The sequence below is a fragment of the Hyaena hyaena genome, unplaced genomic scaffold (genome assembly GCF_003009895.1).
Source record: "Hyaena hyaena isolate Hyena2069 unplaced genomic scaffold, ASM300989v1 scaffold_1025, whole genome shotgun sequence".
Lineage (NCBI taxonomy): Eukaryota > Metazoa > Chordata > Mammalia > Carnivora > Hyaenidae > Hyaena > Hyaena hyaena.
Genome location: NW_024081659.1, coordinates 512,951 through 532,723, shown reverse-complemented (window position 1 = coordinate 532,723; position 19,773 = coordinate 512,951). Strand labels below are relative to the sequence as shown.

Sequence of the window (19,773 nt, the reverse complement as noted above, 5' to 3'; positions counted from 1 at the left end):
TAGTCATGGTTTTGCATATTTTGTGTAAGTAGTGTTAAAAAACGGGAAAAGGCTCACAAAACAGTTCCCATCCTTTCTGATTCCCACACATCTGGGAACATAAGACACAAGGACATTTATTCCACATACATTAGCAGTTTACTGAGAACCCATTATCCCCAGGTACCATGGTAGGACTTGGGATACCAAAGAAGAAACAATATACTTCTTACTCTCAAAGAATTTAGAAAATAGTGAAGAAGTTTGGCCCAATCAGCCAATAACCTCTTCTTGCATCAATCAAGGAAAGCATTTAGTAACTAATCACTCACTTCCCCATCTTGAACCACACAGATGTATGTAGAAAAACACAGAGACTAGCTGTCTTGTTTGAAAACAATAGATTCAGGGCCTTAGGGATAATGTACTCAAGACCTCTCATTTTGTGCATGAGAGGTCTTGTGCATGAAACTCTTAGCTCAGAATGGGTCAGTGACTTGCCAAAGATCATGATAAGAGGTAAGTTAATATGTTTCTGGAATTATTCTACCACATTATTCATTTAATCCTTACCACAACACATTTTTTAAGTAGAAAACTAAGGCACAGAGAAATTGAATAATAACAAAACTCAAAGAGCTCATAAGGGCAAAGCCAACCAACATTTGAATCCTTGCTATGGAATCCATGCTTTTAGCCACTATGCTAAATTTAAGTAGCTATTTGTAAAGGTAGTCATCTTTTGCTGACTCATGTTTTTCCATGAGTCGTATATCTTGTATGCTGTCTTTTATGCTAATCATTATGGTTTCTGGCATCTCCAAAGCCAATCCTCTGGTCAAAAATTATCAAGGAAATCTCAAGATATTATGACATTTCAAAGCCACAAAATACTCGTTAGAAAAAATGGCCCAGTGCCAATGTGGATGTATATGATACCAAGAAAGAGGAACTGCAGACATCCACAGCCATGAGAATATAAGGGGTCTTGTAATGAGCAATTTCAGCTAACTTCGACAAATGTTGCCACTTGTATAGTATTCACTTGTCTGCTCAAATCATCCCCATGTATTCCGTTGCACTTCTACATCCCAGTCTTTAAATTTGTTGAATCTTCAGTCAGGTAAGAACATGTTAAACTGTGAGATGTGAAGGGAACATAGCTAGGGGTTAAATCCTGAGATGACCCTGAAATGTACAGAATAGAGCATATGTGCAATTAGGAAATCTCAGACTGTTCTTTGTTGCGTTTATTCATTTATCATTTGACAAATATTTATTCTGTGCCTACTATGTGCAAAACACTGTACCAGTTTCTGGAGATGCACTAGGACATGTGATGGATTGGGCCCTCGTCCTCCTGAGGTCCACAGTCTTTTGGTCTTCCTCCAGAGGATGCTAGGGATCTGCAGTTAAGCCATTGTCAGTTTCAACCCACTGGGCCTCTGAATGATGGCTGGGCTGTCGGAGGTTTAGCAGAGTAACTCAGCAAGGCTAAGGATTGCGAATAGATGATAGCACTATTAGGTATACAGAGGATAGAGGTAAAAGCATATTGTTTAGAAAGACTATAATACATTAGGTGAACTCTAAAGTAATTTATGAATAGAAACTATTTGCATTATGATTGTTATTTACTCAGAATGCACACATCTTTTTGTCCTGGAAGACCCTGAGGAGCAAAATATTATATCTGTCTATTGAATTGATAAAGAAGTCCAGGAATTTTGTTTGACAGTCAAGTTCACTCAAAGATAAAGATAAGATTGTAAAATTTCCACCCACCTATATACCTGTTTTCATCCTTCAGGATGCTTCCCTCTCATTTCTACTTGTATTCAAACTCTGCGTAACTCCTCCACCTACACAGGCCTTTGTCAGCCACCAGAAACTGTTCTACTCACTAAAACAACAGGCTTACTTTGAAGCCCTGAGTTCTTTAAGTCACTCATCAGTCTCAATTTCTCTGAGAAGTTTTTCCTACATTAACCCACCCTCCCCTCTACCAGAGTAAGCCCGACTACCTTGGCCCCTCAGTTTTGTAATGAAAAAAAGAACGTCTGATTTGTTATTTTGCTCTCCTTTCTCATAAGGTAGCCAAGTTATATTCAGCTATTATAGTGTGTATTTGAGCCATAGGCTCTGAGCCATGTCAATACGCTGTGTTAGGAGATTCTACCAGGGCCCATGTTTGCTCACATATTTGACTACATACTTGCTTCTATTTTTTTTTTTTGTTTTGTTTTAAAACCTTTACACTTCTCAAGTGTCCTTTTGCTTTTACATGCTCCAAAAACTATTGTAGTTTGGTGGAGAGAGTGAATTGGATGCAAAGAAGTTTGCTGAGATAAGTCAGTAGAAGAATAAGCAGGTAATTGGAAAGCGTGTTTGCACTTAGGTGTGTAGGATTCAGGAGACAAAGCCAAAGAGGAGGTTGTTGTGGGGCCAAACTGGAGTTTGGTTAGTTAGTCCTCGTTGGTTTATCACATCCAGCTTAACATTCTCTGGAGGAAGGCTGGGAGACTGTAGATCTCAGGAAGACAAAAGCCACATCCATCATATGGACCAGTGTATCCCCAGAAGCCAGTACAGTATTTTGCATAGAATAAATGTTTGTTGGATGATAAATGAGTGAGTGAAATGAAGTTTGAGACTTCTTTTCCTATATAGTCTAGGATAGATATATTAAACACCTTGTATAGAAACTCCTCCCTAGACTGTTAGGGGTCTGACCTACGTCACATGAGCATATGAGCCACCAATAGAACCCAAGACTCCAAGTCCGGTGCTCTTTCTGGCACATATCTCTTTCTTCTCCAGCTCTAAAATGTTCTGAATCCTGTTCCTTTATAAGTATTTTTTTAAATTCTTAATAAACCACAGAACTGTATCAGTTCCTACCCTTAAAGTCCAGTGCTCAATGTATATTATAATTAACAGACGACCCAATGTTAGGCCAAGAAATGCACGTGCCTGCATGCATACACACACGTACACACAGCTGCGGAGGGGTCAGTAAGGGGAGAGATCAGGGTGTGACTGGTGTTAGACTTGGGTTACTCCCAACTGAATAAATGGAAGGGTTTATTATGAGGAACCAGCCACTTTAACGACACCAGGATAACTTCTGCTCAGATTTCAACATGGTTCATGGATCACATATTGAATCATAGTAGGGATCCCAGGAAGCAGAACTCATCAGGGCTTTTTAAGACCACTTTGCAGGAGCTCTGAGGAGTACCAGCTCTGCTTTAATTCTAGGCTTTCAGCCTGGCTTCACTTGCAAATATATTCTTAGAACTCACTTCCTTTTTATGGATAGGAAAGGGACAAATGTCAGTAACTGGCTGGCTGCTCTATGGTGGATTCCAGTATGTGACCCAGATGACAGTATATATTCTTTAAATGGGATGCATGAGAAACTTTCAAAGAAATATTTGGACACCTTCCCAGAAGACGGATCAGCTAGGGATGCCGGGCATCCTGCTGCAGGAATTGGTGTTTTTCCTTCGGAGAGGAAGCTGGGGGGTCACCTTCATAGCACCTTTCTCATAAGGAAGGGGCAGCATACAGTTAAGGCAGAGGGGATAAATCAGCATAGTGGGTGGAGAACACAGAGTAACTGGTCATGAATATTCTAGACTAGGATATGATAAAGGATCAACTCACACTGAAGTGCACTACAGCCTTGCACCATTGCAGTTTGGATTTCTAGGTCAAGCTACTTTATTCCAAACACGTGCGCAATGCAAACACGTGTGCAATGTCCTCATCATCCTGTCCTCAGAATTCCCACCACTGAGCTCATCCTCAGCAGTTATTCTCAGAATTTTCCCCAGGCCCAAGGAAAACTCATGTTAAAGCTCTGAAACCAGTAGATTGAAAAGGTCAGGAAAACATGGTGAAGTGTTGGCCAAAAATAAAGGTTCTCAATCAATGACAATGTACTCAACCATATATATGAGCCATGAGGATTCACACAAACTTTCTGAGAATGCAAAACTGCGCATGACTTCTAATTTCTGTTCTTCTGACCCAACACCTTGGTAGAACTAAAAAACCTAAACTCTGATGCTGAGACAATGTTTAAAAGTAATAATCCAGTTCAAAATTTTAAAGCTAGCCAAACTTCCTTAGACCCTTGTTCAGTATGATTCTCCTTCAACCCTACATGGCCCACCAATCCTTCTCTTTAAGATGCTATATACTATCTGGATATGCCTTCCACACTTTAGTACATATCTTTAAGAAAATGATTTATTATATTTATCTTGGTATAAATATACCTGTCAGATGTCCAGTGCTTTCTTTTTTACACTCTAGACATTCAATGTTTAATTAATTTAGAGAAAGAGGATTTTTCATTATCATCAATAATTTTTAGAACATAGAATTGGGAAAGAATTGTTAATATTGGATAATATTCTTTCTTCCATTAATCATAAAAATGTTCTCAAGACTCAGAGAAATGAAACTCTTATCAAGGTAGCCACATGGTGCATAGCTTATGCTGATGTCACTCAGAGATTTTTTTTTTCCCATAGAATCAGCTCTGAAGTGACCTGCCAATATTTGAGGCCTCGATTCATCTGGCTGTGGAAATAGTGACTGTCTTTTAAATTTTTTTTTTTTTTACCAAAATAACATAGAGAGTCCCTTAGAGAATTTCAGCTACTCCTATAATCCTTTAAGGACTGAAGTATTCTAAGACTCCACAGGTCCTGTTTTCAGAGATTATAATGTAGTGGTAAAAGTGGGTATAGGCATAAAAAGCCAAACAGTATTTGTATTTCTCATTATAAAGCCTACCCTGGGATGCCAATAGTTTCCAGTTACTAAATACTTTCTCTTTTTTATGGTCTCATACAATGTACATAGCATTAAAGTTCTCTGAAAACAGCATTAGAGGTTATTCGTCTTCTCCCTGTGATACAAGCAGGAGCTTATATGAAGCATCACAGGAGGAAGAAACAAAAGAAACATTCATCGGTTGCTACAGTTTCAGAAAAGGACTTCCAGAAGCAATATCACAAATTCAGAAGCCCATTATTCAGTAATAAATGTCATCATGGAGGGTGGCTTTGTTCACAAGAATTCGAATAAAATAAACATATTTATAAGGTAAATTTCAGAGATTAATCCAGAGTTAATGCAGTCTTAATAAACCTGATCACTTTAACTTCTTGCTAATGTACCTTGGGTTACCAAGCATGGAAGTCACTTTTTTATTCATCCTATCATTGGAACTGGAATCTTAACTGATCACCTAATTTATAATCTTTTATAGATGAAGAGACCAACTCCCCAAGGAGAGGAAGAAACTACTCCCAGTCACACAGGTAGTGATATTACTGTAATAGAAGATGGATTATTTGTCCACGGATTTGGAAGGGAAGAGAATATTCCTTTGCAAACATTCAAAGATACACATGGAAAATTAGACACTTTCAATATTTTTTTAAGTTTATTTTGAGGGAGAGTGGGCATGGGTGCAGGCGCAAGAGAGTGGGGAAGGGGCAGAGCAAGGAAGAGAGAATCCCAAGCAGGCTCAGTGGTGCTGTCCCAGCTTGGGGCTCAGTCCCACTAACTGTGAGATCATGGCCCGAGCCAAAATCAAGAGACGGATGCTTAACCAACTGAGCCACCCAGGTGCCCTAGACATTTTCCATTTTTAATCTCATGGTTTTATAATCGGTATTGCTTACAGCACGTGCCTTTTTCCTTGTTTCATATTTAATTCTGTATATATATTTTTAATCTTCCCCGGACAGTAAGCCGTTTGAGCAGCAAACCTAAATCTAATTGGTTTAATACATTTGTATATACACAGTGTTTCATCCATAAACGCAATAAAATGGATGACCAAATGCGATGTTCTTTCAACCTTTCCTCCAAGACTCAGGAAGAAGGCTGTCAACCCAGAATGGAATGGACGGGAAAGAATAGAGCATGCCAGAAAGACAGGCTTCTTAATCCCTTTCAGAGTTATTCAAATTGTAGTCCTCATCTGAACAGTCTTGGTGGGACACAATTTGCTCTCATATAACTCAGTTGTACCATTTTCTTTATTCTCACACAAACCCACCAGATATGCCCCCAGATGCTGAGTCTTTTACAGTCTTCATTTTATTCCCTTGGGAGGTCCCTCTACATTTTTTTTAATGGGAATGTGATTGCCATAGCAACTCAGAGATATAAATGTTGCCTAATGTAATTGAATCATTGTGTTGAGGGTAGTCTGTGCAAACAGACGGAGATGGGGGTGGGGGCGGGGATGAGGGTGGGGGCTGAGTGAGTATGACAGCAATATCAGGTCCCTCGGAATCCTGGGTTTGGATTTTGTTTGTTCTGTAAGGCACATTGTCACTTTTCAAACGCGGGACCCAACTGTAGAGGGACCCGGAGCGGGGCAGTAGATGGGGTGGACCTGCAGTTTATTAGCAGTAAGGCGCTGGTGAGGAGTAACGTGCGGCCCCTCCACCCAGTTTCCCTCTTCATCCCCAGGATTAGGACGAGAGAGAGAGAGAGAGAGAGAGAGGAGAGAGAGGAGAGAGAGAGAGAGGAGAGAGAGAGAGAGGAGAGAGAGAGAGAGAGAGAGAGAGATGGAATTGGAGGCCCAGAATCCTCATTTAAGCCGCTTGGTTTGGCCCCACTGTAAACTCCCGCACAGGGGCTCGGGCCTGTGGCCTAAGCCCGCCTCGTAAAGAAAAGTAAAGGGACTTTCCCAGTGTCAGACATAGGTTCCCACGTGGTCTACCTGAGCCTTCCCTCAGGGCCCGACACACATTATGTAAATAAGTTACTCAGGGTGCCCACGTGAAAAGGCGGGGCGGGGGGGGGGCGCTATATAAATACTGTACTTCCAAAGTCCCTTGCACCGTGCGCCTGGCGGACGGCCGTACGCCCCCGTCCCTCGCGTCTCTTGAAAACGATCCCCGCTCTTTCCAGCCCCCTGCGAGTCGTGTGAATGGGGGGGCGGGGGGGCAGGAGGCTGCTGCCGGCCGGCCCCGGGCTGCGGCGAGCGGGCCGGGGCGGCCACATGGCGCGCTCCGGGTGACGGCAGCCGCGCTTTGTTCCCACCGGCGGGCCGTGAGTCACCGGCCCCCGCGGTCCCGAAGCCGGGCACACGCTCGGGCCAAGGCTGCTGCACATTTCGCGGCAGGGGCAGCTCCCGGAGCAGCCGCGGCTTCTTCCTCCTCTCCCACCTCTTCCTCCTCCGCCGCGGCCACCGCCTCCGCCTCCCGCCTCCGCCCAGTCCCCTCCTCCTCCCCACGCGAACTTAGTCAGCGGTTCGCGCCGCCGCGCGCCGATTGGCCGGCGGAACGCGCCGCGTCACAATGGAGCCGGTCGGAGGCGGCGAGCCCGGTAGCGCTGGGGCTTCCCGCTGAGCCCGCAGCGGCCGTCAGCCGAGAAAGTGCCGGCGCGGGGCCGCCGCGGGCGCGCCCGGAGCGGCGCGGGGCGCACGCGGCGGGGAGCGTGGGCGCCGCGGGCCCGGGTCGCGCAGGTAGGTCCGAGCCGGGCGCCCCCCGCTCCCGGAGGAGGAGCCGAGCCGACCCCGCTGGAGGAGGCGGAGGACGGGGGCGAGGGGACGCAGCAGGTGGGGTTGTCGAGCAGGTGCGGTTACCTGCCCGCGCCTCACCTGCGAGCCGGGCCTGCAGGCGGGTGGCGCGGCCGCCGCCGAGCGGCGGCTCTGCTGCTCCCTTGTCTCCGGGAGAAAGGGAGCGAACCCCCCGAGAGAACGTCTCGCGGGTGCCGGGGTCATTCGGGGCAGGAGGAGTGGGCGGCCACGACGAGGCGGTCCGGTCTCCACCGCGGCGGTGTCGGCGCCGCACCTGATGTGAGTCCTCGGGGCGGTGCGGGAACAGGGTTCTGGTTTGCCGGGCTGGGGTGAACAGACCTCTCCCGAGGGCGTCCTAAGTGAGCACCCCGTGTCTGGTCGCTTTCCTTTGCCCCCTGCCCTGGCGCTGTTTTTGGACAAACTCGTTGGGTACTCATTGTTCGCCTACAATTTGATGGTGGTGGTGGCGTTCGTTTGCTTGAAGGGGGCAGGAGGGGTGGGGGCAACTTCTCCCCATGTGGAGAAGCCAGGAGTTTCCTTTTTGTGGGCTACAGTTGAGCAGGTGCTGAGAGGTCAAAGGCAGGAGCTCCGTGTTGGCTCATTACTCTGTGTTCCCAGCTGACTTCCCAAAGTCCATAGGTTGCTTTGAGTCAGATGACATTTGTGGAAGACTTTTCTTTGTGGTCAGAAAGTCTCCCTCTGCAACCCCCTTTCCCTTCCCAAGAAAAAGACAAACCTAAATTTAAAAACAAAAACCTATGCCTAAACTTTCTTGAGTGCATTTGCCTTGCCTAAAAACTGTTTGCAAAACTCCATAGAAAGATAGCAGTATGAAAATTTGAAATGGCAAATATGCAGCCAACTTGAAATAGTCCATTCGTTCCCTGCTTTCTAGGAGATTAAATGGCATGTCTCTTTGTCAGACTTGAGGTCCCTTAAACCTAAGTGTAGGGTTGAAGCACACAAAAGGAGTCATGCTCACACTGCAGTAGAATTATTTAACAATTCCAATATCCTCCTTCTGTTCAAGACTCACCTCCTGAGAACCCAAAATGCTCCTGAGAGTTGTGGGTGCCAACGTGACTCTCTTTTACCCCTGGCTTTCCTAGTCAGCAGCTCCACCCTTGAAGAGAATATAAAATGACAGCTAATCCCCCAAGTAATTGGGCCTGTGTGATTTAAGAATATAAGCCCTAACATGCCTGATATTATTTTCAGTTCAGGTAATAAAGAGGGCAAAGTTGTCATTGATTGTAGGGTTGAGTCATGGCCCTTTTCTTACACATACTCTCCCCTTAAAATGTTACTATAGCAAAAAATAAATAAAAATCTACATGTTAGAATTAAATTTACTATTCCTCAAAACTTGTTCTGTTTTTTCATCAACTGGAAAGGTGTTCCAACATGTCCAGCCTCACATGTATGTTTTCACATTTGGAGTGATTTCATTTGACTGCTTGCTAAGATCTGTTTTTCTCAGACGTTTCCCCACTGCTTCTGAGGATTCTTAGAATGAAAGCACCAATGTTAATTAAAATGGAAAGGGCCCTAATCAGTATAACTCGGAAAAGATACTCGATCCTCCAAGGTGTTTTTTTTTTTTAATAGTCTTTATTTTTTTAGAGCAATTTTAGGTTCATAGCAAAATTGAGAGTTAAGTGCGTAGGTTTCCCTTAAATTCTCTTCCCCCCACTCATGCAAAGCCTACTACATTATGGACATCCCAGCCAGAGGTACATTTGTCATAATCATTGAGCCTACACTGACACATCATTACCACCCAAAGCCCATTAGTTTACATTAGCGTTCACTTTTGGTGTTGTACAAATAGATAGTAACATGTATCCGCCACTATAATATCAGACTATGATACTGTATCACAATAGCACTGCCCTAAAAATCCTCTGTGCTCCACCTATTCATCCTTCCCTCCTCTCCTAACAACTGCTGATATTTTTACTGTGTCCAGAGATTTTTTTGCCTTTTCCAGAACATCGTACTTGGAATCATACAGTCTGTAGCCATTTCAGATTGGCTTCTTAGACTTAGTATTTATGCATTTAAGTACCCTCCCGTTCTTTTCATGGCTTGACAGCGCCTATCTTTTTAGCACTAAACAGTAGTCCACTATCCCTCCAGGTTTTTTAATTTATTTTTTTAAATGTTTATTTTTTGAGAGTGAGAAAGAGCAGGGGAGGGGCAGAGAGAGGTAGAGAGTGGATCCAAAGCAGGCTCTGGGCAGTCAGCTGTCAGTAGAGCCTGATGTGGGCTCAGACTAACCCCGAGATCAAGACCTGAACCAAAGTGCGACGCCTAACCCACTGAGCCACCCACCCAGTCACCCCTTCAAGTTTTTTTACACTGTGTGGGTATTTTCCTGCAGTGGCCTGGAACTTGTGATAGTATGTTTTGTTCTCTTGAAGTTGAAAAGGGCAAATATTTTAATATTTAAAAGATTCTTGGGGGCACCTACCTGACTCAGTTGGTAGAGCATGAGACTCTTGATCTCAGGGTTTTGAGTTCAAGCCCCACATTGGGTGTGGAGCCTACTTAAACAAAACAAAACAAAACAAAAACATAAAAATAAAACATAAAAGATTCTTGCTTTAGCCAAAATCTTTATCTGTAAACAGCTTTAAACTTTTTTTTCAAATCCTTGGTAATGGCATCTGAGTATTTTTATGTGCCTTTCTAATTTTTTTTTACCACCCATGCAAAAAAAAGCCTGTTTAATCTAATCCTTGATTTTCATTCGATGTCTCTCAAATTGAATTTCCAAATTTTACTTCTGTTTCTCCTTTCTATCACCCCTCTAGCATACACTGATATTATCAGAAATACATGCACGCTGAACCTGTTGTGTTACTCCAGACTTGGTGGAATGTTTTGCGTTGCCTTCTGCGAAGCATGTCCTTCCCTGTTTCCCCACTTAGAGAATCCGGGATGTTGCACAAGCAGTTCAGACCTGTGACCACTCAAAAGGAATTTGGGAGATCTAGTTATAGCTTAGAATTTTTTTGACCAGTTGTAAAATGCATTCTAATTTCTGATGTGTGAACTTTTCTATTCTTGTCTTTTTTTTATTGTTATCACCTACTTTCATTTTATTTCCCACCTATATTTTCTTTAACGAATATTTATTTTTGAGAGAGGTAGACAGAGCACAAACAGGGGAGGGGCAGAGAGCGAGGGAAACACTGAATCTGAAGCAGGCTCCAGGCTCTGAGCTGTCAGCATAGACTCAATGGGGCCCGAACTCCTGAACTGTGAGATCATGACGTGAGCCGAAGTCGGACCCTTAAACTACTGAGCCACCCTGGTGCCCCATCCCATCTATATTTTCTAAACTTTCTACATACCTTTATAACGTGTTAGTTCTTTTTCTGATATTTAAAGTAAAGAGTTTGGCAGACATAGCCACTTATTTTTCCTTTTCTGAATCATGAAGATTGATCTAAAATAAAATGAAGCCTAACTCCAATCACTGAATCTCTCTGCGGAGTTCTTGCCACTGCGATTCACTTAGAAACTGAGCAGAGGGTAATAATAAATTCCCTATTCTATGACTTTCTCACATTTAAGATTCTACTTAATTGCAACACAATTTAAATTTACATCTTCAATGCTGTTGTGAACCTGTGTAAGGGAAATGAATAAAAAAGACTTGTCAGAGCTTCATCCTTGACCTTTCTTTTTGCCTTTTTGACCTTTATGCTGTCTTTGATATGGGTCATATGATTCTGCTGATCCCTTTCCAGACTGTGTATCTTTGAGCTTCATCTCCTACTTCTTCCACTTCAGAGTTCCTTGTAATTTTTTCTTTTTTTTTTGCATTTTATTTTATTTTTTTATAACACTGTATTTTACATAGCTTTTATTTTTTATTTTTTGCTTTAAAAGTTCTTTTTTTTCCTTACAAATTGTTTATTGTCCGGTTGGTTTCCATATAACACCCAGTGCTCATCCCCACAAGTGCCCTCCTCCATGCCCGTCTCCCCCCTCCCCCCCCATCCATCAGTCCTCAGTTTGTTCTCAGCATTCAAGAGTCTCTCATGGTTTGCCTCTCTCCCTCTCCCCCACCATTTCCCACCTTCTTCTCCCCCATGGTGCTCAGTTAAGTTCCTCCTAATCCTCCTATACGTGCAAACCTATGATATTTGTCCTTCTCTGCCTGACTTATTTTGCTCAGCATAACACCCTCAAGGTCCATCCATGTTGCTACACATGGCCAGATTTCATTCTTTCTCATTGCCATGTAGTATTCCATGTAATTTTTTCTTCTTGTCTGTCTCATCCTGTGGCCATTTCGAGGGATCCATTCTACACCACTGCTTACTCCTTAGCCAACAGCATCTTTCTCAGAAGCTACCAGCTGCACAGCCTCTATTTCTCTTCTCTTTCTAGCTCTATGCAGGTGACTGAGCTCTCCCTCCACCCATCTCTAAAGGAGACTGAATTCTGTATGTTGAGTAGCATATTCCTTTTGATCACTTCTCAGTTGTGCAGTTTTGAGAGCGTATTTTAACCCTCTTTTCTTCCGTCAAATTCTTTTTCAGGATTTTTACACTGCCCCCCTCCTGAATCTATTGCAAATTATAAACAGGAATTCTTCAGCTTCTGCTTAAGAGCATGGACTTTTGCAGACTGAGGAGCCTGAAGAACTGGTAGATTAACTACCAGTTACAGAGACTCAAAAGAACAGTTGTTTGAACAAATGTTTGTTTCTCTTTCAAACTTAAAAACAAACAAACAAACAAAAACTTTATGGAGAGGCAATCCAGAGCTGGTATAATGGTTTTACAGTCTCCTGAGACCTTGGCTGCTTCCACCGTGTAGATCTGACAAACATCAGAAGAGGCCCTCAACCTCATGGTCCTCGATGAAGCCTCAGCCATTACATGCAGGTTCCAAGTAGTAGAAAGGAGGAAAGAAGGCAGAAAAATAGGGGAAAGGCAAGAGACCACAGTCTCTTACAGATATTTCTTGGGGACTGTCATTCACTTCTTATTACATCTTATTGGCCAGAACTTAGTAATGTAACCTCACCAACCTGGAATAGAGACTGGAGAATATTGTCCTTATTCCTGATGACCTTGTGCCCCACTAAAATGTGAGGTTTGAGGCACCTGGGTGGCTCAGTTGGTTAAGCATCCGACTTCAACTTAGGTCATTATCTCACGGTTTGTGGGTTTGAGCCCCACATCAGGATCTCAGAGCCTGGAGCCTGCTTCAGATTCTGTGTCTCCCTCTCTCTCTGCCCCTTCTCCGCTTGTGCTCTATCTCTCTGTCTCTCAAAAATAAACGTTAAAAAAAATTTTTTTAATTAAAAAAATGTGGGAGGTTCATATCCTTAGATATAGCAAGGAAGGGAGGGAAGGAACATCACAGTAGCCAAACACCACAGTTATTCTACACCTCTTTTTTCTTGACTATTATTACCCACTTTATAGAATTCTTAGGAGAAATATTAATATTAAAGCATCTAATACATTACCTGGCATAAAACAACCATTCAGTAACTGACAGTTCATACTTCTCCTTATTCCTTTGTCATGAATTGTCGAGTTTTCCTGCAACCACATCATTGGCATCCAACTCCTTTTTTTTTTTTTTTTTTTTTTAATAATAAGTATTTGCCCCAGTTGGTAATATAAGACCACAGTCTCGTGCCTTGTCCTAGGAGGATGCAGTGCATTATAACTTAGTGTCAGCATTTACTTCTTAGCTTAGCACATGGCTTCGACTGAAAACATAGCTCTTGTAATGAAATCGAGCTGGATGTGAATCTGGCTCTGCCGCTTACTCTGTATGCAACCTTAGCCTCTTGCACCCTCAATTTCCTCATCTGTAAACTGGGGGTAAGAATCAGATAGGAGGATTAGAGTGCCCAATAAACTGCCTGATAAAGCAAGTCTAACTTTTTTAAAAATTTGACCTAATCTCGGTGAACCTTCCTGAGAACAAACTCTTATTCATTATTTAAAAAAATACCAGTTTAAAATTGTTCATCTTCCTCCATATCCAAATAAGTGTTGTTAAATTGTTATTCAGACTTTTTGAGAACTGTCTCCAAAATCAGTTTAAGCCCAAATGGCAGCAGTCTTTCCTGTACTTTTTGATCAAAAACAGAATAGCTTACCCTTAACCTTCTTCAACACTGATTTGAATTTTTGGCTGATCTGCTTTCAGAAGCTGAAACATATCCACCAATGAGTTCATTTCATAGTATTTTTCTCCAGTACCTATTTAGCAAATAGCTTCTGTGTGCCAGACACTGCCAGGTCCTGGGGACAGATGGTAAGAAAAATGGACCTGGCCCCTGCCTCCCTAGAGGGGTTACTGGGGGAGACAGGTAAGTCGATGGCTGCAATTAAATGAAAAAAATTGTTATTACAAAAGTCGTTAAGGAGAAGTACAGGTGCTGTATGGAAGCACATGTGAATCTCCTATGGTCAGAGGTTGAATGGTAACTTTAGGAAGAGAAAATTGGCCAGTGAGCTGAAGTAAAGAGATGGTACAGGAACGTGGCTGGAAATGAATGCAGACATGAGATGCTGATCCGTCACCATCCCCTAGGCATGCATCCTCATGTGTCACAGGTTTCCAGCACCATTCCAGAGAAGGCATTTCATAGTGCTTGGAGCCTTCTTTCAAATAAGTGCATATAATATATCATTTCTCAGTGTGATACTCGGAAAGGGGCCATATAATTCAGAAATAATTTAATTCTTCTGTAATTTATTCATGATATATTGGCAACCTTTAATACAGATACTTTTTTGGATACACCAAGCAGATGAATCTGAGAAAGTTGGCTGTGAAGGAGGATCTTTCCAGAGAGGGTCAGATGGTTGGTCTGCCTCACCCTTAGCAAGTGGAATGTGAAGCCATTTGGCTGAATGGGGGCCATATGAAAGACTTGGCAGAAGACTTGGTGAAGCAGCAGGGAAAGATGACCACAGGCTGGGGGGCATGGGCAGTGTGTTCCAGAGAGCTGGCTGGCCTGCTGTGCCTACGGTGGCCTGTCTCTGGACCAGTAGGCAACCCCAACATCCAGTATCTCCAAGGCTTTTAGGTTTATGTAGGTAACACCCCAGCTCAGCTCATTGGCAGTGAGGTCCCATTTTTCCTTGCCCTCCAGCTGAGCTAACTGGGGATCCATTAGGGGAAATGTCACCTTTCGAATCCCACTGAGAACCTTGGAGGGTGAGCAAGGAGGCTCTGCTTTGATGTAGGGTGTGAGGGCACGACTGAGCCCTGGGGGCAGAGCCCCCTGCCAGTGTACTGCACATTGTTTCTTGCTCTGAGTGGATAAATATAAGATGAATTCTGTTCATCTGAAGATTTTTAAAGCTCATCTCTCTAGGCAAATCTAAATGAGTTTGTTCCTGGCCCCATTTCAGGGCTGAAATAGGCAGTCCTCACTGAGCAATGACTTGTCTTTCTAAAGCGTTTGAGTCATGATGCAGTTTCTCACTGTGTTGTGCACAGTGGTCCAGTTTGCAGGCTTCCCCAAGAGAGTTTATGCTATGCCAGTGCCGCCCTAAGGGGCCACATGCCTTTCACCTTCACCCTCCCAGGAACACCCTTGGAACTGGGACTTCCTCTCACTCCCCACTTGCCCTAGTATTTGGAATTCCTCCCTCAGTGACACACCAACTGTATTCCTACCTCAGGGACTTCTCAGTTGCTGTTCTCTGACTGGAAATGCTCTTCCCTTATGAATTTGCATGAATCCTTCCTTCTCCTCAGTGAAGGTCAGCTCCAGTGGGACTTCAGAGGCCAGTGGGACTTTCTCTGGCCGCCTCAGATCAAGTACCCATGCCCCCACACCTACCCCATCATAGTCTTTCAGATCTTGGTTTATTGTTTGCCTGCTTATTTGTCATCTACTCCCCTTGCCCCCAAAAGAATGTAAGTTCTGTTGAAAGCATGGGTCTTGTCTCCCTTGTTTACCTGCTCTTGAGCCTGTATACAGTAAGCTTCCCAAACTGCTGCATGTGATATAGAGCAAAAAATTTTGCCCCTTTGAGCATAGATTGGGGATAATAATGCCTGTACTGCCTGCTTCCTAGAACAAATGAGACCAGAGTCAGTGTACTGAAGATACTTTCTTTCCCCCAATACTTGTCATCTGTCTTTAGAGTCCATATTTTTGTAATAGCAATACTACTTACCCAATTACATAACCCACAGAAGCCTGGAGATCATTCTGGGCTTATCCTCACCTCATTCCCCTCAACTGCGCTTTGTACAGTTTGTAATCAGTTTGTCCAAGGGACACGTCTTTCAAGTTTTTTCCATCTGCACCCTTCTTTCACGGCCCCTTTGCTGCCTTGAATCTTTTTCAGGACAGCTGCTAATTGTCTTCCAACTGGTGGTTCAGTTTCTAGTCTTTGGTATCCTCCACCCCCCAAATTTGTTGTCCACTCTGCAGGAAAGTAATCATCCTGAAGGGCAGATCTCATACCACAGCTGCCCAGTTTAATAACTCTTTAATGACTTGCTTTGCCACAGGACCAAGTCCAAGTGCCTTGGTGAACCATGTAAATAGTCTTCCTTTGTCTGCTTCCACAACTTTCCAGCTTTACCTCTGGCCACCCTGTCATTTTTAAGTCACCAATGCATGCACCATGGACAGTGTAAACTCTTTGCCATATAGGGAGGAAGGCGTGAGGTAGCCAGATGGCTGTACTCCGTGTCTTTGTTCCTTCCCTATACCTGGGGTGCTGGTATCCACTTGTCAAACACCTGCCCATCTCTCAAGGATCAGTTCAAGCATACCTGTTCTGAGAAACTATTCCAGACACTTTCCTTCTGCCTACCACTCATGAGAGCTCCACATTCCCCTCCTCTGTGCTGCCTCTGAGTTTTGCCAGAGAAAACTTCTGTCACCTCCTAGGTGCTCCTTTATGAGGATTATTTTGTTTCTTTCCTGGGCCATACATCACACTTGTCATGTAAATGGATGTCCAGAAAAGAATTAGGAATAAAACTCCACATACTTATTACTTAGTCTTGGATTTTGTTTGGGTAACATACTTATGACTAGTATTTGACCAAAATTTGAAAGATCTCCTTGAAGGTTAGAAGTAGGAAGAGATATTGTATACATGGTGTTAATAGGTATCAGTTGAATGGCCAAAATATTTTGTCAATGAGCTAGTGTTTATTGAATATTTTCTATATTCAGAGTTACGGATTTGGTAATTTGCAGTGGATGCTTGAGACAGATTTTGTACTTTTCTGAAATAATCCTACTTTTGTCTTTCTTTTAGAAGTCAAAATTTTAGTCAACACAAGCTCTCGGCTTAGAGGCAGTTTAGAGTAGTTTCTCTGAATGTATTTCTTCTGGTACGCCTAAGAGGATTTTGAAAAACTATGTACTTTCCTCATATACTTTAAAACTTAATATCTAAAATTAATTTTATCATAATTTAAATAGTTGTGAAAGATGACATATCAGATAAGTATTGATTTTTTTAAATTTTATTATATTTTATTTATTTTTTTTTTACAAATAGTTTATTGTCAAATTAGTTTCCACATAACACCCAGTGCTCATCCCCACAAGTGCCCTCCTCCATGCCCATCCCCCTCCCCCCTACATCCATCAGTTCTCAGTTTTTGTCAGCATTCAAGAGTCTCTCATGGTTTGCCTCTCTTCCTTTCCCCCACCGTTTCCCCCCTTCTTCTCCCCCTTGGTCCTCTGTTAAGTTCCTCCTAATCCTCCTATACGTGCAAACCTATGATATTTGTCCTTCTCTGCCTGACTTATTTTGCTCAGCATAACACCCTCAAGGTCCATCCATGTTGCTACACATGGCCAGATTTCATTGTTTCTCACTGCCATGTAGTATTCCATGGTATAGATAAACCACATCTTCTTGATCCATTCGTCCGTTGATGGACACTTAGGGTCTTTCCATGTTTTGGCTATTGTTGAGAGTGCCGCTATGAACATTGGGGTACATGTGCTCCTATGCCTCAGCATTTCTATATCCCTTGGGTAAATTCCTAGCAGTGCTATTGCTGGGTCATAGGGGAGTTCTATTGTTAATTTTTTGAGGAACCTCCACACTGTTTTCCAGAGGGGCTGTACCAGTTTACATTCCCACCAACAGTGCAAGAGGGTGCCCGTTTCTCCACATCCTCGCCAGCATCTTGTGTTTTCTGATTTGCTCATTTTAGCCACTCTGACTGGTGTGAGGTGGTATCTCAGTGTGGTTTTGATTTGTATTTCCCTGATGAGGAGGGATGCTGAACATCGTTTCATATGTTTGTTGGCCATCTGGATGTCCTCTTTGGAGAAGTGTCTGTTCATATCTTCCGCCCATTTCTTTACTGGGTTGTTTGTTTTTTGGGTGTGGTTTGGTGAGTTCCTTATAGATTCTGGATATCAACCCTTTATCTGATATGTCGTTTGCAACTATCTTTTCCCATTCTGTTGGTTGCCTATTAGTTTTGTGGGTTGTTTCCTTTGCTGTGCAAGTATTGATTTTTTTTAATTCTCTTTGTAATGTACCTAATGGAGCTAAATTAAATACCAGCATGATTTTGTATCTACTATACCATCCATCTAAAAAGCATGAACAAGGTCTTCCAGATGTCAGGAATTTTACATAGTTGTTTCTCTCGTGGGACTCATTTCATTTTTCTTTTCCTGTATAACTTAATCCCAATTAACATTCTAATCTTTCACTGATTACCTTTTCAAACTCTTGTGACACACATATACACATACTGTATATCGGGGGTTTTTTGTTCTCTTTCAAACATTTATTTATTTTTGAGAGAAGGTTGGGGGAGGGTTGGAGAGAGAGAATCCCAAGCAGGCTGTGCACTGTCAGCACAGAGCCCAATGTGGGTCTCCATCTCACAAACCGTGAGATCAGGACTTGATCCAAAATCAAGAGTTGGACACTTGAGGTGCCTGTGTGGCTCAGTCAGTTGAGCATCTGACTCTTAATTTCAGCTCAGGTCATGATCCCAGGGTGGTTGGATGGAGCCCCACATCAGGTTCTACGCTGAGTGTGGAGCCTGTTTGGGATTCTCTCTCTCCCTCTCTCTTCCTCTCTCCTCTGCTTGTGCGTGTTTTTTCTCTCTCTCTCTTAAAATAAATAAACATTAAAAAAAAGATTCAGGCACTCAAGTGACTTAGCCACCCCCGTGTCTCTCTATATCTTTTTTTTTTTTAAGTCCTTGTGGCAGTAGGCTCTGTTTAATATAATTTGTTTTGGATTGAGTTGTTATATTTTTACTAGTACACAATTGATCAGAGCAACAAGTAGAATTTTGATGAATCAGTTTAAGGTATAGGTAAAATTTTGGGGGGAATTATCTCTGAGTGAGATGCATGGCTTTTAAAAATAGTTAATACGTAAATACTACTTATTGCCAGTGTAAGATAGCCTTTGTAATAAAATCAAGTGTTTCTTTTTTTAATGTAGTATTTAAGAAATCTTGTTACTAAATAAGTATATGGGGTAAAGGCAGTATAATTCTACTCTATTTTTTAAACTCCTGAGTTACATGCCAAAAGTTATCCAGTGATTGATCACAAAAATGATTTTCAGTTTTTCTAGCCTATTCTGTTTTCTATTGTCTATTGATTAGGTATTGGTCTAGCATTTGAAGCAAAGTAATGGAGACCTTCCCCTGACTCCAGAAGGACTTGTTTCTCAGTCATGAAAGTCCTTCACTTTCATAACATCTGTAACCTTACAAGTATTTCAAAATCTGCTTGTGTCCTACAGATGTTTACATCCCAAGGCAATGGGCTCTAAGCAGACTCCTGAAAAGTGAAAGATTTGCCTTTCCTTTAGAATGTGGGAAAAGGTAAACGTGAAAAGGAAAAAAGGATATGGCTGGAAAGAATCAAGAGGACATCTGGTGTTTTGAAGCAGATACTTTCAGACAAGAATTAATTGATGATCTAGAAATAGAATCTACCAGAGTACCCGTCTCTCCAAAAATAAGGACTTCCAAACCTCATGCCCTGTTTGAAGATCAACTGCGTGCTACAGGAAACTATTCATTCAAATTAAAGGGTCCTCAATAGGCCAATCTAATGATTTCCTCTTGGCGAGCAGGAACATTTCAATAGGGAAGCAGAGTGGTTAGAGCACATTACTCCTTTATAGATATCCAGCAGAAGCTAAATTGATACCAAAGTGACTTAATTACCATCATCCATTTTAAGAACACAAAAACTCACCCAGAACAGTTAGAAATTG

General features: G+C 42.6%; 1 protein-coding gene across 3 annotated transcripts in view; it reads left to right on the top strand.

The window, feature by feature from the left end:
• Window positions 1-7,443: 7,443 nt before the first annotated feature.
• LRRC8B (leucine rich repeat containing 8 VRAC subunit B) overlaps window positions 7,444-19,773 on the top strand; it is a 70,946-nt gene continuing 58,616 nt past the window's right edge. For 2 of the 3 annotated variants that reach the window (XM_039221829.1, XM_039221831.1), the window contains exon 1: window positions 7,444-7,483. The gene's annotated coding sequence lies outside the window, so the exon portion shown is untranslated. Of the gene's footprint in view, window positions 7,484-7,752; window positions 7,817-19,773 lie in introns of those variants that run through there. The other variant, XM_039221830.1, reaches the window with a different exon arrangement.